Source organism: Acomys minous (genome assembly GCF_964271855.1).
Source record: "Acomys minous genome assembly, chromosome: 7".
In the NCBI taxonomy this organism is placed as follows: Eukaryota; Metazoa; Chordata; class Mammalia; order Rodentia; family Muridae; genus Acomys; species Acomys minous.
The window spans coordinates 138077-164154 of record NC_140488.1 but is presented as its reverse complement, the minus strand read 5'-3'; the positions used below and the strand labels follow the sequence as shown (position 1 = coordinate 164154).

General features: G+C 36.4%; 2 protein-coding genes across 3 annotated transcripts in view; one reads left to right on the top strand and one right to left on the bottom strand.

Moving 5' to 3' along the window:
• The window catches only part of TMLHE (trimethyllysine hydroxylase, epsilon), a 78053-nt gene extending 71522 nt beyond the window's left edge, over window positions 1-6531 (bottom strand). The window contains exon 1 of the mRNA XM_084788653.1: window positions 6384-6531. The gene's annotated coding sequence lies outside the window, so the exon portion shown is untranslated. The remainder of the gene's footprint in view (window positions 1-6383) is intronic.
• The window catches only part of SPRY3 (sprouty RTK signaling antagonist 3), a 60943-nt gene continuing 40783 nt past the window's right edge, over window positions 5919-26078 (top strand). The window contains exons 1-2 of one of the 2 annotated variants that reach the window (XM_084788656.1): window positions 5919-6249; window positions 25821-25958. The gene's annotated coding sequence lies outside the window, so the exon portion shown is untranslated. The remainder of the gene's footprint in view (window positions 6250-25820; window positions 25959-26078) is intronic. The other variant, XM_084788655.1, reaches the window with a different exon arrangement.

Genomic DNA, 26078 nt, shown 5'->3' with positions numbered 1-26078 from the left:
AACCATGTTCAAAGCAACCTTATTCATAATAGCCAGAACATGGAAACAGCCTAAGTGTCCCTCAGTAGAAGAATAGATAAAGAAACTGGTACATTTACAATATGGAATACTACTCAGCTATTAAAAACAAGCAAATCCTGAAATTTGTGGACAAATGGATGGCACTAGAAATCATCATACTGAGTGAGTTAACCCAGAAGCAGAAAGACTCACATGGTATATACTCACTTATAATTGGTCACTAGCCCAATAGGCATGTCCCATGGGAGTCTTCACTTACCAGGAGATTGGGATAGATGTGAGGATATCCTACTGATACTCTAGGTAAAAGAAATATAAGAGAATGGGGAAATAGAAGGATCCAGAGGGTCCTAGAAATGTACAAGAAGAACATTGTGACGTGTGGATCTGGACCCAGGGGAGTCTGCTTTAACTACTGAACCAACCAAGGACAGTACATGCAGTAAACATTGAACAACTACCCCGATCTAGTCAATGGACAGGACATTCTCCACAGTTGTGTGGAGAGTGGGGACTGACTCGGACATGTCAGATCTTGAAAGGACAATTCTCAGTTTCATATAGAATAATCAATCCTGTGAAACAAATCCTGAATAATAAAAGAGGTGCTGGAAGTATCACCATCCCCAGTTTCAAATTGTATTACAAAGCTATAGTAATAAAAACAGCATGATATTGGTGCGAAAAGAGACATGTTGATCAATAGATTCAAGTTGAAGAGACAGACATAAATCTAAAAACCGATGAACATGTGATTTTTTATTAAACAAGCCAGAAACACACACTGGAAAAAGGACAGCATCTTCAACAAATTGTGCTGGCCAAACTAGAACCATTCCTGTAGAAGAATGAAAATAGACCCATATCTATCACCCTGCACAAAACACAAGTCTAAGTGGATAAAAGACCTCAACATAAAACCAGATACAGTGAACCTGACAGAAGAATAAATGGAGAATAGCCTTGAACTCATTGGCACAGGAAAAGAATTTTTGAACAGACCACCTTAAGAACAGGTACCAAGATCAATAAATGGGACCTCATGAAAGGAAGAAGCTTCTTCATGCCAAAGAACACTGTCATTTCAGCAAAGTGGCAGCTTACAGAATGGGAATTTTTTAACCAACTACACATCTGATAGAGGGCTAATATCTGAAATATATAAATTGAAAAGTCTAGATATCAAGAAAACAAGTAATCCAATTAAAAACAGAGTACACCCTTGGAAAAGAGTGCAGAAGAATTTTGGGAGCCAGAGAAGTCAAGGACACTGGGAAAGCTTGGCCAGGGGAACTGGGGACTAACCAGGGCTTGTGGGGACTCACAGAGACTGAAGCAGCAATCATGGAAATTGTATGGGTCTGCACTAGGTCCTCTGCATATATGTTATGGTTGTTAACTTGGCGTTTTACAGGATCTCCTGACAGTGGGTGTGTCTTTCACTCTTTTGCCTTCTTTAGGGACTCTTTTCCTCCTAATGGGTTGACTTGCCCAGCCTTGATACGAAGGTTTGTGCCTGATTTTACTGTATTTTGTTGTGCCATGTTCAGGTGATGTCCTTGGGAGGCCTGCTCTTTTCTTGGGGGAGAAGGGGTGGAGGGAGTGGATCTGGGAGAGAGGGGAAGTAGGGGTACTGGAAGGAGTGCAGGGTGGGGAAGCTGCGGTTGGGATGTATAGTATGAGAAAAGAATAAATAAAAACATAAAAAAGACTTTCTGAACAGAACACCAATAGAACAGTCATTAATATAGAAAAATTAATAAATGGGACCTCATGAAGCTGAAAAGCATTTGTAAGGGAAAGGGCACCATCATTTGGACAAAGCAGCAACCTATAGAATGGGAAAAGATTTTCATCAACTCCACATCTGATAGAGGACTAATATCCAAAATATATAAAGAACTCAAGGGACTAGATATTTTAAAAATCAATTAAAAATATAATGCAGAACTGGGTGTGGTGGCGTACGCCTATAATCCCAGCACTCGGGCAGGCAGAGGAAGGTGGATCTCTGTGAGTTCGAGGCCAGCCTGGTCTACAAAGAGAGTCCAGGCTACACAGAGAAATTCTGTCTCAAAAAACAAAACAAAAAAGTAGAATGCAGATCTAAGTAGAGAATTTTCACTAGAGGAATCTCAAATGGCTGAGAAACACTTAAAGACATGTTTAACATTCTTAGCCATCAGGGAAATGCAAATCAAAAGTACTTTGAGGTTCCATCTTACACTTGTCAGAATGGCTAAGATCAATAACACAAGTGACAGCACATGCTGGTGAAGGTGTGGACTGAGGGGAACAGTCCTCCATTGCTGGTGGGAGTGCAAACTTGTACACCCAGTGTGGTAGTTCTTCTGGAAGATGGTATAATTGATCCACTTCAAGATCTAGCATATACCCAAAAGGCACCCATCATACTATAAGTACACTTGCTCAACCATGTGCATTGCTGCTGTATTCCATAATAGCCAGAAAATGGAAACAACCTAGATGTCCCTCAACAGAAGAATAGACTTTTTACAAAAAATGTGGTGTATTTACATGATGGAGTATTACTCAGCTGTTTAAAAAAATGACATTATGAAATTTGTGGACAAATTAATGGAACTAGGAAAAAAAATCATTCTGGGTGAGGTAGCCCACATACACACAGAAAGATAAATATGGTATATATTTGCTTATATGTGGATATTAGCCAATAAATAAATGATAACCAACCTATAGTCCATAGATCCAGTGAGGTTAGAGGATACAGTACAGATAGATCTCATTAGGAAGGGAAAACAGAATAGATAATTATGGTTGAATGGGTGGAGAGAAGAAGGGGCTAGAATGGGAGAATCAAGTAGGGAAATGAGGCTGAGGGAAGGAGTATGGGGAGAGACAGCTAAAATTAAGGGCCATTTGAAGAGTAGTATAGAATCCTAATATAGTAGAAGCTTCCTATGTATACATATATGAAGGCAATTTAAAGGAAATCACCAGATAAGGGGGAAACAGAGCCCCCAACTGGCCATTTCTTGCACCAAAGAAGCTTCTAGCACTGGGACTCAGTTACATCTCATTGAGTTGTTGGCCAAAGGGATCTCATGGGAATCTTCAAACAACCCAGGCTGTTGCCAAGACAACAGATTGTTTCCCCACAAACTGACAGTAGGGCCCATAGCTGAATACAATACCTACACAACTCATTGAACACCAAGAAGTCAAGCTTACGCCTACATAGAGCCATCACTCCTACGTTCTAGCATCTTTGGTACAGGAAAGTACTTTGCACCCTACCAAAAGAGAAATGTAAATACCAATCCAGGCACAAAACCTTTGATCTAAATTGGTGTCCTGCCTGCAAGATATGCTAGGGTAATGGTGGCACAAAGCTTGTGGGACTAACCAACCAATATTTGATTTTCCTTAGGCCCACTCCATGAGATGGAACCCATCTCTGAGAGACTAGATAGCTCAGGGACATAGAGTAAAAATAGTACTAGTCTAAACAAAAACAATGTAATGACTCCTAATGACATTCATCTATACTCATAGATCAGTGCCTTGCTCAGCCATCATCAGAGAAGCTTCCTCCTGCAGCACATGGGAACAAATACAGAGACCCATAGCCAGATAATATGCAGAAAGTGAGAGACCTCTGAACACTCACACCTAAATGGGAAGTTTCCATCAAATCCCTCCCCTCAGGGCTCAGGGAACCCTGTGGAAGAGGAGGTGGAAAGAGTATAAGAGCCAGGGGGATATAGGACACTAAGGTAACTAGGCCATCTAAATATCCTTTGTTGTGCAGAAGTATTTTGGTTTCATGTAATCCTATTTGCCAATTCCTGGAGTTACATTGGAGTCCTTTTCAGAAAGTACTTATACCTATATGCTGATCTGTTGTCCCTTTGTTTTTCTCTAGTAATTTTTATCAGAGTTTTCAGACTTTATATTAAGGTCTTTGGTTCACTTTGAATTGATTTGGATACAGGGAGAGAGATGTGGATTTAGTTTTATTCTTCTATGTCTTTTGTTCAAGACAGGTTTTTGATTCCTTTGGCAAAATTTAGATGTTTCTTTCTGGGGCCTCTGTTTTATTCCATTCATCTACATGTCTGTTTGTATACTACTTCACACAACAAGAAAAACTATAATTGTTTTTGAAAAGGAAAAATAATGATATTGAGGAGGGTGAAAATAATGTAAAATTCTCATACACTGATGGTAGGTTATGTGATTCTGGTGAATGTAAAATGCTGCAGCCCTTTTGGAAAAGTTTGGCAAAATATTAAACATAAAGTTACATAAATAATAATAATATAATATGACCAAGCAGTAGATAATCTATAGTTAGGTACTTAAGAATTAAACAAAGGAATTTAAGAATTAAACAAAGGAGTTTCAATATGATATAAGTATACATGAATATAATGTAGTTTGATTACAGTTTCCTGCTTTGAAATTTGGAAGAGAAATGGATTGATTTTTAAAATAGTCATGATGTGGAAGTGACAAGACTCTATCCTGGTTAGAAACCTATTATAGAAAAGGTAAGAATGACTCATAATTGAGCAAGTTTAAAGTCCAATTCCTGTCTCTCACCTACATTGCATTTCTATGTTCCTAAGGGGAGTAAGTGTGTTGAACTCCTGGCACAGAGTAGACATTCACTACCAAACAAAGTATAAGAAATACAGGAAAACATATTAATACAGTAAAAATGTGACTAGCAAAGCAGTCACCACTGGGTCTTGCCAAATGACCAACCTTAAAGTCACCCTCAAGGCCACCCAACAGATGTTCAGCACAATCCCCTTGAGACCATCTGAGAAGCCATCTTCATTATCAGCCACTCATTGACAAGAACCTCCAGATGTAGCACAGGCTGGGTTTCCCCAAGATTCTCTCATTGCTGCTAGTCTTTGCATAGGGCAATAGAAGGTTTATATTCATCCCAGATGAGCATAAGGGATGCCTGGTGTTGTAGAAAAGGTCATAGTAGGACTCAACTGGTGGATCTCTGGTTACCAGGTAAAGAATCCTAAGAGGTTTATTGAGTTTAGTCCTCAACCCCTAGAACTGAAAGGCAGAAAACAGCTGCCAGAAACAGTATAGACACTGAATGGATATTTTGCTGCCATTCTCAGAGGTGACAAACAGGGGGCAGAGTAGTACTTGTGAGATTCCTGAGACAGACACTAAGACAAGGAAATGATCTATCTGCCACAGTCTGTCTGTCCAAGAAGGAGCTAGGAGAAAATAAACACATGGTAGAAATTCCCAGACTCTACCACTACAGCGAACATTCTGTTCATCATACTGCTTATGAAACAACGTGTGTCTTCTTCAATATTGCTGTAAATCACATTTTCTTTTCATGGTTGTTCTATAATAAAGAAGACTTGGAAGTCCCAATATTGGTCTATAGTTATTATATTTCTCCTGAACCTTTGTAATCACCTAGCTAATGTAAAAGTAACTACTTTTCGGCTTTAACAGTAGTGTATCCTGAGAAGTAAACAATAAAATAAGACCACTGTATGAAAATAGATTATTGAAGTGTTTCCAAATAGGACAGCTCAGTGTTTTTGTTCAATAACTAAATAGTAAAATCTCCAACTATTTTTTTTTTCATGAAACTTGCTGGTGGTATATTTTTTTTATTCAATATATAATATTTTCATTTTATACAATAATTTTTGTTAAAATCCTTACTAATAAAGTATTTACAAGAGTTAACATTGAATTCATGCACTAAATGAATGTCGTTTCCAATAGTTTTAAAAGGTTCTTCAGAGCTGTTTTTAGAACAGAAAGAAAGGCGTCTAGCTTACCTTCCCCCATGACTTATTCTGCAACTACATTGACAGCCTTGCTCTGAGATCAGCAGACAAAGGGTACAATCTGGTCAGAGAATGTTAGTGAAAATGAAATAGAAAGAAGGCAGCGCTGTAAAGTCTTGCAAAAGCAGGGTTCTTCCCTTAGTTCATGGCTGAGCAAAGTGAGGTATGCTGAACTCTAGCGACCAAATGAGGGACAAATTCAGGGCTGGAAGGTCTAACCGAGTTTGAAATCATATATACTGAGTGTCAGTCTCAAACTCAGTGTGCTTGCTCCCCGTCTTTCAGTATTAGGCCAAACTGGCCCTATACTGATCTCTAGGACGGCTGTGTCGCAAAACTAGCACAAATCCTGACAACAGCCTTGCGGCAAGGCAGAATTTTCCTCCTCAGCCAGTGTAAGGTGAGTACCATCACCCAAGAACGGGGTTTGGAGGCGCCACTGCCCACTGTGCCGGGCCCCAGAGCACAGGACTAGGTGCCTTGGGTCCTGACCACCTAAAACACCCCTTCCGACACCCGAAGGCCTGCACCTACCTGTGCTGGAAGTCGCGACTCAGAAGTTTGCGGATGCAAAAGCCAGCAAAGAAGGGCTGAAGTACAGCCTTGTCACTTCATTTGCTTTTTACTACCCAGCCCCCTACGGCAGTCTGGTTCCAGTTCCCCTCCCCCAGCCTCCTCTAGCCCAGCAGAGGCTTAAGGCCCCGCCCCGCTTCTTCCGGCCTTGCAGAGCCAAAGCCTCACGGAGGCACTACGATCTAGAAAGATCAAACAAGTGTTCTTCATTGAACAAATTTGGAGCTATAATAAGAGAAAGACGGGTCCAGGATGTTGCAATGCATGTAAAACTCAGGTTGCCTGCCTGCTATTTCTCTGCTCTTCTATAACTCCTGTCCATGTTTTTATTAATGGTAGATTATTGAGGTTTTATAAGAACTAAAATTCTTCCTTGATCTTTCCATATGTCACATATCCTTTACTACTGGATTTCCATGGATTCGGATGAGCACTGAATTAAAAGCACAGGCACAGTGCTAATATAGTGAGTTTTAAAAGGGGAATAATCCACAAAAATTGAACTAAAAAACTATGAGATGGATCGTGAAATAATCTGTCATAAGGGCACAAAAGAAAACAGTTTTTCAGATTTAACATCGCCAAAAGAAGAAAAAGCTTTCATTATGACGGAGGCTTTTAATATTTCTATAGTTTCATCCAGGAATTATTTCTGTCTACAGTTGTTTATTTGGAAAAATGATAGTCTTTATTTAAAACCAATTATATATTCCTCTGTGATTTCTACATAAAGTTATATTCTCCTTTTCCTTATGCCTAATATACCACTTATTCTAGATTGTAATTTCTCTTTCTGCATATCTCTTCTGTGCAGTGAACAAGAGGCTTTTTGAAAGCAGAAAGTTTGTATTTTTAAAATCTGATTTCCAAGCATAAGATGTATTCTTTAATGAATATTTGTTAGTAATTGCCTAAGATCACTGAATATACACACTAAAGATTATACTCAAAATGTGAATTAATACTAAGCAGAACAAATAAATAAGTTGAAAAATCTACATTTAATCTGGCTATTATTCATTCATGCAACAAATATTGAGTCTTTACTATATGTCCAACATACAGCACTGATGTCTGGGCATAAAATGATGATCAAAACCAGGACATAGTTTATACCCTTATAATTTTATGCTTAATGAACAAAATCAGTGGTGACCAGGCAAATATGAAAAGGGGGAACATTCCAGATAGAAGGAAAGCATGGTTCAATGTCAAGTAATATGAAGGAGCATGACAGTAATGGATGATATCAGTAAGGTAAGATTAAATTGGTAAGTATAAAGTCACTAATAAAAGGCAAGAAGTTGATGATGTATTTAATTCAGAGAAGTTCTTCATTATAATAGTAAAAAAATTATAATACTTATACTGTCTGTCAAATATTAGCCTGTTTTATAATAAACATTTAACACAGATTATATTATTTGTACTTTAAGAGTAAGGCAACTAAGACACAGATAGATTAAACAATCTCAACAAGATCACATGAAGTTTCCAAGCTGAGAGTAGAACCTAAGTAAATAATATACAACGGGAACTACAATAAAAACAGAAGTAAAAACCTAAAAAGAATTCTTTTATCAAAATATGTTCATTGACTCTAGATACTTGACATCCATCTATTATAAATCATACTAAGAGTGTCAAGAAAGTAGTACACTAGACTCAAACATTACTATTTTAAACCATTATCATCACTACCTTAGTAGTGGTGATGGTGGGTGCCTTTGGTACATGATGCTCCCCAAATACAGAGTGAAGGATGGAGGAAAAATAGATGTCCTGAACGCTACTTTGTGAAGCACACATACAATTTTGGTCAAAAGGCTTTGCTTTTCTGAGAATTGATTTCCTATTTCATGCATGGGTGTAATAATACTATGTATCTCACAAAACTATAATGATTAAAAGAGACCATGCATGTAAAGACATACCTGTCATACAGTGTTAGCATTTTAGTGACTGAAAGAGAGGTAGTATAAACAACCAGGCACGATAGTGTCCAGGTACAACTTGATCAGTAATAAATGGGTGATAAAAGAAAAATTCATTTTCTCTTCTTTGAACTACTTATCCCTCAGTTTTATTCAGTACTTACTGTTAGAAACTAAACATTAAAGCCAGGTGTGGTGGCTCATGACTTTAATCCCAGAAGTTGGAAGGTAGAGGCAGGAGAATCTTTGTAAGTTTGAGGCCAGTTTGATCTACATAGTGAGTTAAAAAGCAGCCAGGGCTACATAGGGAAACCCTTTTTAAAAAAGAAAAGAAAAAATAAAGGAAAAAAAAGAAAAGAAAAGAAGAAAAATAACAGAGAGAGAGAGAGAGAGAGAGAGAGAGAGAGAGAGAGAGAGAGAGAGGAAAACAAAACTAAGCATTGAGTTCATTCAGGAACATCGTGCGTTTGAGGCTAGTCACTTCTATATAATAAAAACGTGTCTCAAAAAAAGACAAAGTCTAAACAAGCAACCTAAGAACAATGTGTTAGGACATTAAATAGAAAAAATTCTCACAATTATGTTTTATTCTGTTCTTAGAACATACTGTTTGTTTGTGTTCAACTTTCAAAATATAATATGCATGTTCATTTAGCTCTGCCTTTCCTACTTATAGTCCAAGCCAGGGTTGGAATTATTTTTCTGTAAAGAGTCAAATAGTAAATATTTCAGCTGTTTTTTTGAGACATATACCATCTGTTCACAACTAAAATCTACTCTTATAAAGTAGAAGTAGCCACAGATCACAGAAAATGTTAAAGTGAATACGTGTGGAGGTATTATAGTGAAAGTTTATTTACAGAAACAGAAGGCAAGATTGGGTCCATGGGTTATAATTCTCCAACTCCTGATCTAGGCCAAATTACTTCCATCTCTTGTATGGGCTACTGTTTTCAATGATGTATGGGAATTATTATCTGTAGCTAATATTATTGCTGTCTTGACACCTTAGTTTAATTAGATTTTTTTGAAATTTCAATTATCTTTTTAATTCTACTCAAACCTTACAAGTTCTTGAAAAATTCAAGCTATATATTCTGATTTGAATTTGTATTAGTCAAAACAGTCTTTAAAATTGTTAAAGTAAAATGATTAAATAAATTTAGGACAGATTGAAGAACAATTCATGAATCTGGCAGCCCTCAGTATTATAAAGGTTTCAGAGAGCTCTACCCCCACCACATGGACAATCAGTATTTATAAATAGAACATGGAAGTGATGTACAAAATTTGCACATTCGTTCATAGCTTGTGGTTTAGTTGTTTAGCATTGTTTGATCAGTTTGCAGCCCGTAGTTTACTAAACCTCAGCTGGTATGACAAGAATAAAATTACTACAGTTATCTCCTTTTATCTTTAACAGATGCATTCCAAGACTCGCAGTAGATAACAGATACCATGTATAGTTCCTAACTATGTATTTTCAAAACTATACATGTTAGTCACACCTGTTGTTACTGTAACAACAACCTGAGGGAAAGAATTTAAAGAAGGAAAATATTATTTTGGCTCATAGTTTCAAAAGTTTTATCACATGATTGTCTAAAACAAAGTAGAATATTATGGAAATGGGAGCATATGGCAGAGGCCACTCACCTCATAATGGCCAGGAAGAAGAGAAAGAGAAGGACCAGATTGGGACCAAGATGTATCCTTTACAACAACAATAACCTCCGTAACCCACTTCCTCCAACTAGGCACCAATTACATAGTTACTTGACTTCCCAATTACATATTGTCTTCAAAATGGAAATCCTTGAAGCCATTGATCAGGTCAGAACTTTAATGATATATCTATGAAATAATCTCAAGGGCAATTCCAGAGATGTGCTTTACTAGCCTCTAAGCACCTATCAATCCAATCAAACTGATAATTAATATTAATTAACCATATCAGTAAGATATAGCAATTAAAACAATATGCAGAAATAAAAATTACAAATTGCTCATTCTTAGAATTTTAAATGTAATATTTTTGGACAGCAGTGCCTGAAACTGGAAAGACTAGATTGGGAAGGACTTTTGTATTATTAAAATTAGAGTTTGTTATTATATACACATACACACACACACACACACACACACACACACATACACACACACAACTTTAGGGCGAATTTAATTAAATTTAACACACATATCCTTTGGCTCAACTTCTCAATTTTGAGAATTGAACAAAACCCTAGATGCTAATAATTCTTTCTGTGACCATCATAATGACTTGTTTGGTCTCAGTATGGAATCCAAAAGTCATAATGTCAAATTACTATGATTTGTTATCATAGTTTTGTTCATAATAGAAATGGTTACTTCTTTAGCTCAGGTCATATCACAATGAACTATGATCCTTAATTGCCACTGTGACCTGAACAAAACCCATAAACAACTCCACTCAAATGCTGCTGAACTATCTTTTATTATCTGAACTTTGAATTGGTTTACTTTTGATGAGTTCATTTCATGGGAACTATTGTTAAAAGGAGTACATTTTAGTTCCTTAGTATATCTTCTTGTGAGCTATCACAATAACCTGCCTAGTATAGGGTCTCTACTTGGAAGTTTTAAACAACCATCTCACAATCATCTTTTGTACATAAAAACTAACAGCGAACTTCAAGCATATATATTATACATTCCTTTCACCTTAAGAAATTTCTTCAATGTATTTACTTGTTGGTTGTAGTAAACAAGCTGCAGAATTGAACATCCTTTTAAAAATTAGTTTAGCTGTGTTTAATAGCATATATAAGCACCTAACATGGGCAAGGGAAGATATAAAGCCATGGGGTATTTTATTTGGCACGTATGTTTTTTGTTCATAATGTGGCTTTACCTGTCCAGTATCCTTGGAATGCTAATTGATTTGGCTATAAAGTACAAAATATTCTAAGAGTGAGCCTGCAGGAAACTTTCTTGAAATAAACCAATTCGTTTTAACCATTGTGTGTGTGTGTGTGTGTGTGTGTGTGTGTGTGTGTGTGTGTAACTGCATGCACCCATGCATGTGGAGACTAAAGGAGGAAGCTGAATGTCCTATCACTATCTATTTTATTCACTTGAGGCAGAGTAAGATCGCTCACTGAACTTGAAACTTGTCATTTTGGCTAGTCGGGCTTGCTGCCACCAACATTGGCTTTTCTTTAGGAGATATGGACTTGAACTCAGTTCTTGATTTCACAACAAATATTTTTACCCATTGACCCATCTCCCCAGCCATTCTTCTTCACCAATTTAAAACTGACATCAAATTCAGTCACTGATTGCTTTGGTTTATGGATATGGGAACTGTTAAGAGCTCTTTCGGAAAAAGCTATTTGGAGAGCAGGAGGAAACTGAATGTTGTAAATGAGGGAGGAGACAGAGCAGTGCAAGCAAAATTTCCAGAGGCAACATAGGCCATTGAGGAGTGAAAAACAAGGGCTACCTAGTGGTATTTGAACAAAAGTCCAAACATTGGACATTAAGTTTGTCCAAACATTAGTCTGTATACCTCTTGAACATGACTCAATGTGACCTTTCTTTAGTGATCTCCTTTTTGTGTGAGATGGGAGTCAGACTTAGGGCCTTATGCAGTTTAAACAAAAAAGAATCACTCTGCTGGCAGATATATTCTCAGCCCTTTTAGTGGTTCTTTTAGAGCAGAAAAAAATGAGTATTATGAAATTAAATGGAAAAGACTTTACTGAATTGAATCCTGTGACATTATACCAGCAATTATTCATATTCACATATGTAGTTTCTGGGTCTTGAGTATAAGATGCCTGCAAATTCAATCTGTATTTTGTAGACATCAAATGAATAGGAATTTATACTTGAGTGGCAATTAGGAGACTAATTGTTCATGGTACTATTTCCAATGAAAGCACTTACGATTGAGATGTCTAAAATATCAAGGATTGCTTTGTATTCTTTCCTTCTAGTTTCAGGCAACTCTCAATGAGAACATGGACAGGTACCAGACCACAAAACCAACAAATGCTCTGTTTTTTCCCACTACAACAGCCTTTCATAAAGGCAACTACAGTATAGTACCAAAGATTTCACTATACAGAAAGGAAAGAGGACAGCAGGAAAAAAGATAAGGCTTTCATGATGGCATAGAAGTAGTGATCTATGATGCTTGGAAAACTACCTATGTCAAAGAGAATAGCTGCATATTGGAAAATTCACTAGTGAGCTTTACCTTGAAGTTTGTTTGTTTGTTTTGTTTTTAATTTTTAATTTGTTCACTTGACATCCCAACTGTTGCTCCCTCCCTCATCGCCTCCTGATCCCACCCTCACCCCCTCATACCTTCTCCTTCCTTTCCCTATACCTTGAGGTTTCTAGAAGATGAAGCATTCTAGGAAATGAAATGGTCCATTTTAAAAGGTCCTTTTGAGAGTTGTGAATCCAAGAATTGAGATCTTGACACTTTGCTGAATTCGAATGGTAAAAAGAGCTTAGTATGGTCTCTTGTAGTTCTAGTTTATGGGCCATACAGGCTTGTATTGGCATTAAAGCTTTACTTTTTTGTGTCACATTAGAAAATATTCATCCAAGTTGGCATCTAAATGAAACTTATATGTTCAAATAATCCATGCATTTACTTACACGCTTGTTTCATGATATTTGATCCCATTGTAAACCCAAGATTGTGAACTATAAAAACCTATTTCTTGTTTGGTGTGATTCAGCCCTGGCACATGCCTTTAATCCAAGAATTTTCTGTTTATTTTAAGCATGTGATTATGGTGTGGCTCAGATCTAGCACACACCTTTAATCCAAGAGCTTTCCGTACACAGGATTTAATAAAGGTCAAAAGGCAGAGCAATAAAATAGCTGAAAGGATTAACACAAAAGAGGGACTTTAAGTTGAGGGGTATTTATGTCAGTGTGGAGACAATGGAGCTTTTTTGCTCTTTAGTTCTTTGGCTCTTTAGCTTTTGGCTTTCTCCTCCTGAGCTTTTGGGTGAGCTAGCAGGCCTTTTCCTCCTGGGCTGTCAGGTGAGCTGAGTAGGAAAGGTTTTTTCCTTTGGGACATGAGCTGAGTAAGAAGGTCAGCTGGATGCTTTCTCTGTCTCTCTGAGATAGCAGGTTTTCACCTCAGCATCTGACGCCTGAATCTTCATTGGTAAAATCTAACGATGTAGGACTTTTTCTTTTTAATAGGAACATTTTAGCACCCAAAGAATGTTAAACCATCCAACCTTGTGCCAATATTTTGTATAACAGCCATTAGAAATAATTCATAAACAGTTTCTTCAATCTAAAAATTATCATTATATGAATATCTTATTGGCTGATTCAGATGCAGATACCTTAGAAAAATGTTTGCTGATGTAAAGAGAATTTTGCCTTGCTGGGGATTACAAATTGCTCCTGAAAAATGCAAAGAGGTGATTCTATCAATTATCTAGAATGTAAGATAGATTTACAGAAAATTCAACCACAGAAAGTACAAATCAGGAGAGATCAGATACAAACTCTTAATGATTTTCACAAAGTTGCTGGGAGATATTAATTGGCTAAGGCTCATATTGGGTTAACTACTCAAGAGCTAAGTAATTTGTTTCAACCCTTACCAGGAGATAAGGACTTAAATAGTCCAAGAAAATTAACATCTGAGTCTGAAAGAGAATTGGCTCTAGTAGAAAAGAAATTGTGGATTGATTGGATCCAAAGCTTGACCGTATATTAGTTATTTTGCCTTCTACTCATTCTCCCACAAGAATTTTTATGCAGACAGAAGATAGTGTCTTAGAATGGATATTTTAGCATATAGAGTAAAAATTAAAAAGACTATTTAGAAAATATTTCTGAATTGATTCTGAAAGGATAAATGAGACTTCATTAATTAGCTAGAATAGACCCAGTGGAAATTGTGGTTCCCTTTACTAATTCTGAAATTGCCCATTATGGGCAGAAAACGAACATTGGCAAAAAGCATGCAGTAACTTCTTTGGAGAGATTAACAACAAATATCCCCAAAGCAAGAGACTTCAATTTATAAAAAGAACTAATTGGATTCTCCCTCATATAGTAAAGGGGACACCAGTTTCTGGAGCACCTACATTTTATACTGATACAAATAAATCAGGAAAGGCAGTGTATAAGTCAGGAAAAATAAGTAAAGTGGTTCAGAGCCCTTGTGATTCAGTTTAAAAAATCAGAGTGGTATGTTATTCTTATGGTATTATGTGATTTTCATGAATTTCTTAATATAGTTACTGACTCATGATATGCAGAAAGTTGTTTTACATATTTAAATTACTGAACTTATTCTGGATGATTCAGAATCAATTTCACTATGTCTTCAACTATAACAAGTAATTATAAATAGAAATCATTCTATGTATATAACACATATCAGATACCATATGGGTTTACCAAGCCCTCTAGCACAAGGTAATGATGAAATTGATCAGCTGTTAATAGGAAATGTGCTAGAAGCCACAGAATTTCATAAGAAACACCATGTTAACAACAAAGGTTTGAAGAAATATTTTTCTATCACTTGGCAACAAGCTAAGGAAATTATAAGGCAATGTACTACTTGTTCTTTGTATAACCAAACTCCATTATCTGCAGGAAGTAACCCAAAATGTACTCAAAGAAATGAAATTCGGCAGATAGATGTGTTTCATTTTTCAGAGTTTGTAAAAATAAAGTATGTGTACCATACCATAGATACATATTCAGGATTTCAATGGGCAACTGCTTTAAGTTCTGAAAAGGATGACTCTGTAATTACACATTTATTAAAATTATGGCTATTATGGGAATACCTTTACAAATTAAGATTGACAATGCTGCAGCATTTGTCTCTAGTAAAATGGAACAACTTTTTGCATATTATAACATAAAGCATATTACAGGTATACCACACAATCCTAGGGACAAACTGTTATAGAAACATCTTGTCATACTTTAAAAAAATATGCTTATAAACAGGAAGGGATAATAAAGATGCCCAGAGATAGATTATACAGTACTTTATTAACTTTAAATTTTTAAAACTCTAATTAGAAAGGAACAACATCTGCAGAGAGACATTGGATAATAGAAAAAACTGCTGAATTAAGTCAGTCTGTATATTTTAAAGATGTGTTGACCTCATAATGGAAACTGGGAAATGTTTTAAGTTAGGGGAGAGGTTTTGCCTTTTGCTGCTCCAAGAAGACCAGCTCTGGGAACAGTGAAGAGGAGAGAAGAGAAAGTCTTGGTGGACTTGCAGTAGGGAGAATTGAGCAGGCAGTGAACACCTGGTTAAGGGAAACAAACTATTGGTTGAACAACTAGGTAGAGGAACTAGATGTTGAGAAGTTGAGGAATGTAGGATAAAAGAAATGCAGGCATATGCAGTACAAACTGAAGGTCTTGAAGCCCAGGAGAAATTAATTTTTCTGTCTCTCTCACATGCTGACTGCTGTCTGTCTCTGTCTCTGTCTCGCTTGCTCTCACACTTACTTTTCTGTCTCTCTTCGTGCTTGCTGTTACCTTTATTTTTCTGTGTCTGTCACTTGCTTGCTGTTCTCAGTGGGCCAACCCCAGTATTTTATTTAAAATGAAGTTCAATATTTTTCATTACAAGTTACATCATGATTTTTCTCATCTTTTACAATCAGTAGAAAATTTAAAAATCAACAAAGCAAGAGACAGTCTAACAAGGAAATACAAACAGTTCTGTATAACCTACAATAAAGAATGCAGCAAAAATCAATTTCCAAACAATGGTCAGCATAACTTGATTGTTATTTCTTAAACAATACTCAAGAAAGTTTAATCATAAATTTCCCTGGACTAAAGCTATTGTGTTTACATGATTGTCATATCAACATAGCTTGAGCTAAATGTTTTCTAATAAAGAGAAAACATGACTTACTCCCAGTCCCAAACCAACAGGTATGTTATCTAAGCCTAGGCGAACTGCCAAGGGATCCTCTATTGTAAAATATCTATAAAACATGATGTTACAAGCCCACCTTCTATTGCTCTTAAAGAAGATTCTAAAGAAACTTTTTTTTTTTTTACAGCAAATGGTATCTAGCCAGGTACTGTTATGTCAAGGTCCTAGCTTTCTTTCAAGCAGTTTCTGCCTGACTGCAGCGCAACAGTTAGAGCCAAGATTCATTGTCTTAAGCCTTTCACCAGATGCCTTTTTTCAACATTCTCTGTGGGAAAAAGTTTTCCAGTGAAAATTTCATCAGGGCTGAGAAATAGAGAGAAAGACATTTTTAGAAGAAAAGGAGATTTCAGAATAATTTGGAAAAATTACACCTGGACCATATATAATACTTAAGGGCAGTGGCGACCAGCCAGAGATCTTTGGAACTTTGTCAAGCAAAGCCTCAACAGCTGTTCTGGATGTCTAGAGATTGTTCTGGACAGTTGGAAGTCTCTGGAACTTTGTCAAGAAAAGCCTCTATGACTTGTCCTCATGCTTGTGACAGCCTTTGTTTCCACAGGAGAAGAAAAGCTGTGGATACCATTAAAATTGATAAAGATTAGATTCGAATTGAAGAGATCTCCTAAATAAAGAGAAGGGATAGTTCATCAGACAGCTTGGTCATTTAATTTAAATGCATAAAGACTAAAGTTTTCTTATTAAATAAAAAGGATAGTTTTATTGTTTGGTATTAAAAACAGTTAAGAGATTTAAAATGTTTTAAGTAACTTGAAAGAGTTAATATAATTCAAACTCATTTTCTAAATCTCTAAGAGTTTGAAGTAATTTGGAACTAAGATAAAAAAAATTGAGCATGGCAGTGGTATCCTATGTCTTTAATCCCAGCAGAAACAGTTGGATCTCTATAAGTTAGAGAAAGTCTTTTATTTAGACCAAAATGGGAGAAAATAAGTTGTAGAGGAATTTTAATTCTGAACATGGCTGCTCTGGCAAGAGATCACATCCAAAGATCTTCTAGGTCGGTATGATCCAGCTGGAATACAAACACGCCTTTAATCCAGGAGACAGAGGCAAGCAGATCTGAGTTCAAGGCCAGCCTGGTATAGAGCAAGTATCAGGTAAAGCTTAGGTTCAGGAATGATGGCATATGCCTTTAATCCAAAGCAATGAAGGTAAATTTTGTGGAAGGAAGCACCCATGTTCGAAAGTGATGTTTAATTGAGTGACAGAAAAAGAAAATGACAAATTGCTGTCACTTGTATTTTCGATCTTAGCCATTCTGAGAGGTGTAAAGTGGAATTTCAAAGTAATTTTGATTTGCATTTCTTTGTTTCTTGACCATTCGATATTCCTCTATTGAGAATTCTGTTTAGCTCTGTACTCTATTTTTTAATTGGATTATTTGGTTTGTTGATGTCTACTTTCTTGAGTTCCTTATATATTTTGGATATTAGCCCTCTGTCAGAAGTTTGGTTAATGAAGATCTTTTCCCATTTCGTAGGCTGCCATTTTGTCCTTTTGACAATGTCCTTTGCCTTGCAGAAGCTTTCAGTTTTATGAGGAGGTCCAATTTATTAATTGTTGATCTTAGTGCCTGAGCTGTTGGTGTTCTGTTCAGAAAGTTGTCTCCTGAACCAATGCGTTCAAGACTAGTCTCCATTTTCTCTTCTATTAGGTTCAATGTATCTGGTTTTATGTTGAGGTCTTCGGTCTACTTGGACTTTAGTTTTGTGCAGGGTGATAAATATGGGTCAATTTGCATTTTCTACATGTAGACACCCATTTAAATCAGCACCATTTGTTGAAGATTATCTTATCTTTTTTTCCATTGTATGGTTTTGGCTTCTTTGTCAAAAATCAAGCATCCATAAGTGTGTGGGTTTACTTCTGGGTCTTTGATTTCATTCCATTTATCAACCTGTCTGTTTCTCAGGGTTAATACCATGGAGTTTTTATCACTGTTGTTGTGTAGTACAGCTTGAAATCAGGGATAGTGATCCCTCCAGATGTTCTTTTATTGCACATGACTGTTTTAACTATCCTGGGTTTTTAATTATTCCATATGAAGTAGAGAAATTTTCTTTCAAATTTTTAAAGAAATGTGTTGGAATTTTGATGGGAATTACATTGAATCGGTAGATTGCTTTTGGTAATTTGGCCATTTTGACTATGGCCATCCATGAGCATGGGAGATAATTCTATTTTCTATCTTCTTCAATTTCTTTATTTAGAGACTTGAAGTTCTTGTCATACAAGTCTTTGATTTGCTTGGTTAGAGTTACACCAAGATATTTTATATTATGTGTGGTTATTATGAAGGGTGTCATTTACCTAATTACTGTCTCAGCCCACTTATCATTTGTGTGAAGGAGGGCTACTGATTTTTAAAAAAATTAATCTTGTTCCCAGCCACTTTGATGAAGGTATTCAATGTCTGTAGGAACTCTCTGGTAGAATTTTTTGGGTCACTTATGTATACTATCATATATCATCTGTACATAGCAATACTTTGACTTCTTCCTTTCCAATTTGTATCCCTTTGATTTCCTTTAGTTGTCTTATTGCTCTGGTTAGGATTTCAAGTACTATATTAAAGTGATCTGGTAAGAGTGGACAGCCTTGTCTTGTTCCTGGTTTCAATGGGATTGCTTTAAGTTTCTCTCCATTTAATTTGATGTTGGACATATGCTTGCTGTATATTGCCTTTATTGTATTTAGGTATGTGCCTAATATCCCTTGTCTTTCCAAGACTTTTAACCTGAAAGGGTGTTGGATTTTGTCAAAGGCTTTTTCAACATCTAATGAGATGATCATGTGTTTTATTTTTCTTTCAATTTGTTTGTATGGTAGATTATGTTGATGGATATTTGTATATTGAACCATCCCTACATGTCTGAGATGAGGCATACTTGATCATGGTGGATAGTATTTATGATGTGTTCTTGAATTTGGTTTGTGAGGTTTTTGTTGTTGTTTGTTTGTTTGTTTTGAGGTAGGGTTTCTCTGTGTAACGACCCAGGCTGTCCTGGACTCACTTTGTAGAACAGCCTGGTCTTGAACTCAGAGATCTGTTTGCCTCTGCCTCTTGAGTGCTCTAATGAAAGGCATGCACCAGCATGTCTGGCTTAGTTGAGTATTTTTGTGTTAATGTTCATAAGGGAAATTGGTATGAAATTCTCTTTATTTGTTGGATCTTTGTTAGGTATCAGGGTGACTATGGCCTCATAGAATGAGTTGAGCAATGCTCCTTCTGTTTCTTGTTTTAATTGAAAAATTGCTGGCCATTCTATTTTTACCAGTAAAGACTCAGGAGACAGATGCTGTGGTGAAAAACCTGCTAGCTCAGAGAGGCGGAGAAAGCACCCAGCTTTCTGATGTTGTTTAATCCATTGTGGTCTGATAAGATACAAGGGGTTATGTCAATTTTCTTGTATTGGTTGAGGCTTGCTATTTTATTAGATATTAGGATGGCTACTCCAGCTCACTTCTTGGGTCTATTTTCTTGGAAACACTTTTTCCAGCCTTTACTGAAGTAAAGTTTATTTTTGTTGTTGAGGTATGTTTCTTGTATTCATCAGAATGGTGGATTCTGTTTATGCATCTCTGGTGTAATTCTAATAGGTCTGCCTATATATTACTTAGCCTTTTTCCCTTGTGGCTTTTAATAAACTTTATTTTGTACATTTAGTGTTTTGATTATTATGTGGTGGGATGATTTTCTTTCTCATCCATTCTATTTACTGTTCTGTAAGCTTGTACTATAGGCATCTCTTTTTTTAGGTTAAGAAATTTTCTTCTGTGATTTTGTTGAAAATATTTTCTGGGCCTTTGATCTGGGAATCTTCTCCTTTTATTCATATTGTTTTCAGGTTTGGTCTTTTCTTAGTGTCCCAAATTTCCTGAATGTTTTGTGCTAGAAACTTTTTGGATTTGACTTTTTTTTTGACTGATGGATGTATCAATTTCTTTCATTGTATCTTCTACACATGAGATTCTCTCTTCCATCTCTTATATTCTGTTGGTGATGCTTGTGTCTGTAGTTTCTGTTCTTTTCCCTTTCCAGGATTCCCTCAATTTGTGTTTTCTATATTGCTGCTATTTCCAGTTTCAGGTCTTGAACCATTTTATTCATTTCTTTCATCTGTTTGATTCTATTTTGCTGTATTTCTTTAAGACTTTTATTTACTTCTTCCTTAAAGATCTCTATCATTTCCATAAGATTGTATTTAAGGTCATTTTCTTGTGCTTCAGCTGTGTTAAGAGATCTTGGGATTGTTGTAGTATAATATGTGGATTCTGATGGTACTGCATTGCCCTGGCTCTTGTTGATTTGTGTTCTTGTGCTGGCCTTTAGCCATCTGGTTGTCTCTGGTTTGGGCAGGTCTCCAATAATGCAGGCTGAAGTGTGGGCCCAGAAATAGAGTTCTGGAAAGTAAATGCAATAAGTAACAAGGAGGACCCAAGGGGGGATGCTCAAATCTCATTCAAAAGGGGGAAATAGAATAGACAGTGGAAGTGGTTGAAGAGAAAGAACAAAGTAAAAAAGGGATTGCAGAGAGAAATGAGGGTGAAAATCAGAACTTGGGAGAGCAGAGGCAAGAGGACAGAGAGTCTGCAAAGAGAAGAAAATATGTGGGTGGAGATATCTGTGACATACTGCAGACCTGGGGCAGGGTAGGCTTCTGGAAGGATATGAGGGTAACTCTAGTTAAGACTCCTAGTATCAGGAGTCATGGAAAGTGAAAACACCTCTAACTTGACAGGACTCCTAGTGGAGGGACAGGAACACAAACCTACCCACAACAATTTTGACCCAAAGTTTTCCCTGCCTACAAGATGTGCAGGGATAAAGATAGAGGTTGAGGAAATGTCCAACCATTGCCTGGCCTAACCTGAAACCCACTCCATGGGAAAGAGCCCACCCCTGACACTATTAATGATATTCTGCTATGCTTGCAGACAGGAAGGATCCTAGCATAGGTGACCTCTGAAAGACTACACCCAGTAGTGGATCCAAACAGATGCAAAGACTCACAGCCAAACATTAATTGAAGCATAAGGAGTCTTGTGGAAAGCAGGGGGAAGGATAGAAGGACCTGAAGGTAACAGGAGCTCCACAAGGAGACCAACAAAGCCAACTAACAAGGTCCCAGAGGGGCTTGAGGAGATTGAAGCACCAACCAAGAACCATGCATAGACTGGACCTAGGCCCTCTACACAGGTGGGCAGCTCAGGTTTCATGTGGGTTCCTTATAAAGAGAAGTGGGGCTGTGTCTGATATGGACTCTACTGCCTGTTTTTTGATCACTCCCTCCTGGCAGGGATGCCTTCCCTGGCCTCAGGAGAAGAGAATGTTCTCAGTCCTGATATGACTTGATGAACTAGGGGGGCTCCCCTTTTCCCTAGAAAAGAGGAGGGGTAGGGGGAAAGAGAGGGGGGGGTGAAACTGGGAGGAGAAGAGGGACGAGGATACATTCAGGATGTAAAGTTAATTAATTAATTAAAATAAAATTTAAAAATAAAACAAAAAGAAAATAAAAACATTTGGCTCTCTTGATAGCGCTATAGTGACATTATGATATTAAAAGAATTACATGTGTGTACACATATGGGTACCACTTCCCTACTTAAACTTCCTCTCTCTTCCTTAACTTAATTTTCTTTTTCCCTTCACATGTCTCTTTTCTCATTTATTACTTATATTTTTGTAATAATTACTTTGAAGTTTGTTTACACCTTGTTAGTTTACAGTATGCTAAATATAGAGGAAACCTTAGTTTTTGCATGAGAATATCAGAGGCAAACTTTTGGGGAGTTGGCTCTCACCTTTCATCTTGTTAAAACATGGAATCTTCTGTTGTTTCTGCCACTCTGTGTACTCTAGGCTTTTTTTTAAAGGCTCAATTCCTAGCCTCCATGCTGCTCACAACCATCTGTAATTCCAATCCCTCTTCTGGCCTCAGCAAGTGTTTCATGCACATGATACTTAGACATATATATGTAGACACAACATCCATACACATACAATAAATAAATAGTAGTAAACACAATATACTATATTAGCAGAGTATAAAATAAATATATACTTCACAAAAGAAGATACAAAAATATCCAATAAATACATGAACAGACACTCAACATTATTTTCTCTTTACTTGAAGGAAAAGTCACAAAGTAAAAAACAACAACAAACAAATAAACCACCAACCAAACAAACCTTTCTAAAAACTAAAATATTGTGTTTTTAAAAATGATAATAATAATGCTAGTGATTCTGTGGAGCATTTAAAGTTCTAATATATTGCTGATGGCTAAATAAAATTGTACACTTGCTTTAGAGAATTAGCTTGCAGATTTTCATAAAGTTAAGTATTCACTTTTCTTATGACTCAGAAATATCTCTCCTATGTATTTACCCAAGAGAATTAAAAAGATACATTCAGAGCAAGTCTTCTACACAATGTTTCATATTTTTAAAAATACTTCTTTTGCAGCATCACATAAGTTAAGTATTCCATGTTCTCCACCTTTTAAGTTTTTTCTTAATATCTTCTTTGGCCTATTGGTTCAAAACTAAGTTATTTAATATCCATGTAACTATATAATATTCAAAGGTTCTCTTGATACTGAATTTCAATTTTATTGTATTATAACCAGAAAAATCCAGTTGATTATTTAAAAAATAAGGCTTATTCTGTGGTTTATGATCTATCCTAGAAAAAGTTCCATTCATTGATGAAAAAAAGGTATATTTGTCAACTATTGGATAGAATGTTCTACGGATGTCTCTTAGGTCTTGAGGATCTGTATTACTGAAAATGGAGTGTTAAAGTCATATGGTATTATTGTATTGAGCCTAACTATTCCTTTCAGGTTTATTAATTTAAAATTTCTATTTTGTGTATAATTTTTATGTTCTTAAGTAAAGGCCTGTTTATATATGGTTATTGTTAAAGTTTAAATGTAAAATGTCCACCACAGGCTAATCTGTTCACAACTGGTGGCACAATTTGGAGAAGTTGTGGAACCTGTGAAATATAGCTAGTAGACATAGATTATTATGGATGGGTTCTGAGAGTCTTAGTCCTGTCCACTACCATCCTGTCTTACAAATTTGCCAAAAAGCAATGAGTTGCTGCTTCATGATTCTCCTACTAGAACTGAGCTGCTTCAGCCATCATTGCTTTCCTTGCTATATTGTACTACCCTTTGAAACTGTAGGCTCAAATAAATCCTTTCTCCCTTAAGTTGATTTTGTTAGCTATTTTGCCACATGTATGAGAAAAACCCAACTAATTCAATTACTTCTGCTTTTTTCCATTCCCTTTTTTCATGAATTATTTATTCTATCCCTTCACTTTCAGTCTATGTGTATCCTTATATTGAAATATAGATGTTTGATTTTACACCATCTTCCTACATTTTACCTAATGTATTAAAATAGCCATTTTAATTGTATCTTAAAACAGGTCTATACTAAAGATATAAATTATTTACATGAAAATTTGACAATATTAGGGATTCAAATCTATAGCTACTCTAAACCAAGTAATTTTAATATAAATTTCCAAGTTTCTGTTTTTTAGTTTGAAAAACTATCTTTAAACAACCTACCTTTCTTCCTTCTGTTATTTCCTTGCCCCTTTTGAGACAGAGGCTCACTCTGTAACCTCAACTGGCCTGTAACCTCAACTGGCCTATAAATCAGTATGTAGCTATGGCTGGCCTCAAACATACGACATTTCTCCTGCTTCAGCTTTCCAAGGGGTGGATTATAGGCATGACTCTCCATGCCTAGCTGAACATTTCCTGTAAGACAGCCCTGGTGGAAATATATCTCTTCAGATGTTGTTTATCTGGAAATTTCATTTCTACATAATAATTTTGGGAGCATATTGTATTGGTTAACATGATTACTTCTTCATTACTGTAAACATCTCATGCTACTCTCTCTTACCTGTGAAGATCCTGCTGAGAAATCTGCTCTCATACCAGCTGAGGGCACTACTTTGTATTATTAATATTCTGCTGCTGCTCTTGGGAATCTTCTCTTTTGAGTAATATATTATTCATTGTAAATATTTCTGTTTAAAATTACTTCAATGTTTGGGAAGGTTTTCTAAAAGAAAAACCTATTTCTTTGTGTTTTCTTATAGCTTGTTGAATTTCCTTAAAATAACTACTTTGAATGTTCTGCCCAAGTGTTCAGACACATGAGATGCTATGTAGTTGGCTGCTAGTATCTTATTTTTGTTTATTAAGTTATAGTTCCTTGAAGGCTTTTTTTAAAAATAAGGTCTTCTGCTATTCACCTTAGGTTTGCCTCAAACTCACAGCAAGTCTCACCCCCAATTCTCCTGAGTGCTAGGACTATAGATGAGTATCACTATGCCTGGCTTTCCCTGAAATTTCTTGATGTTGGTTGATGTGTGATAATACCTTTACATGAAAATATTATGTATTTATTTTAGTTTTCATAACCTGGGTTTGTTTGTATCTATCTTTCTAAGTAAGCTGCTTACTGACTATAGATATGTCTGTGACTTCAGCATTAAATGGTGCCCTACCTGGTTGTGGTGGTAAGGCAGGAGGATTGCCAGTTAGAGGTCATCCTGAACTATACTTTTGCATATCGTGCCCTGAGCCATTTTTACCGTGAGTTTGCTTTTCCACTGCTGTCATTGTTCCAGCACTAGAGGGTGCTTCAAGCCTAGGCTTATTCCTAATCTGTAGTTAGTGTTTTGAAAACGAGTTGGAAAAGTATCTGAAAAGAGTAATCTATTCCCTCGTAAATGGTGTCTGGCTTTTTTTCTCAGTCACCTGCTTATGATCAGGCACAATAGGATCATGCCCAGCTCTGTGACTCACCATGGAATTCACAGTCCTAGGTGCTTATGGAATAATTTGATGTGTACATCCCCTTTCTTCATCAGTTTAGTAATCACTCGCTTCGTGTTATGTTATTGGAAGTTGCAGGAGAAATAGAGTAGGTAGTCTTGTGGCCACCAATACTGAAAGGCTGATTCCCCTGGTCTACTGAGACCAGCACAACATTGGAAACTATACCCATGTTACTGAGGATCTTTTAGCTCTAGATCACCATATTGTGCCACAAATGATGTTATCTTTTAAAAAATCCATTATATTGTTGAGTATGGTGGTTCACACCTGAAATCCTATCACTTAAGGAGGCTGAGGCAGGAGAATTACCACAAATTTAAGAGCAGCCTGGACTACATACTAAATTTTAGGGGAGTTGAGAACACACTGGATGACTTACTTATACTGTGCAATCTGAGAGTAATTAAGAGTGGAATAAAAGAACTTGTGGTTGCCAATAACCAACTCTCAAATGGAATTGAGATTATTTGAGACATTGAAGCTAATAAAACTGATATTATTCCATAACATATGACATTGTAGAAAACCACAAATATATCCATCTGTATTTCTGAATATCATGAGTATGACACACTCGTGGCATCATTATGTTGTTTTATGCCCCCCCCAAACAGATTTCTGCTATGCATCATGCACTTTAAATTTTTGGTGTATGCCTACCTGGGCCTCATCAAGGCTGACCTGGTACTAAGCTGTAAAACAAACAAACAAACAAAACCAGAGGCTCAGTCACCAAGAGGTATGGACTACAGGTATGTACCTATCACTGGGTTTCATTGTGGCAGATCTGATACTGGGACACATTTAAGTACTGGACTTACTTTTTTTTGTCTCTTTCTAAGCTTCATTCTTTAGAGTTGGAAGTGGGATAA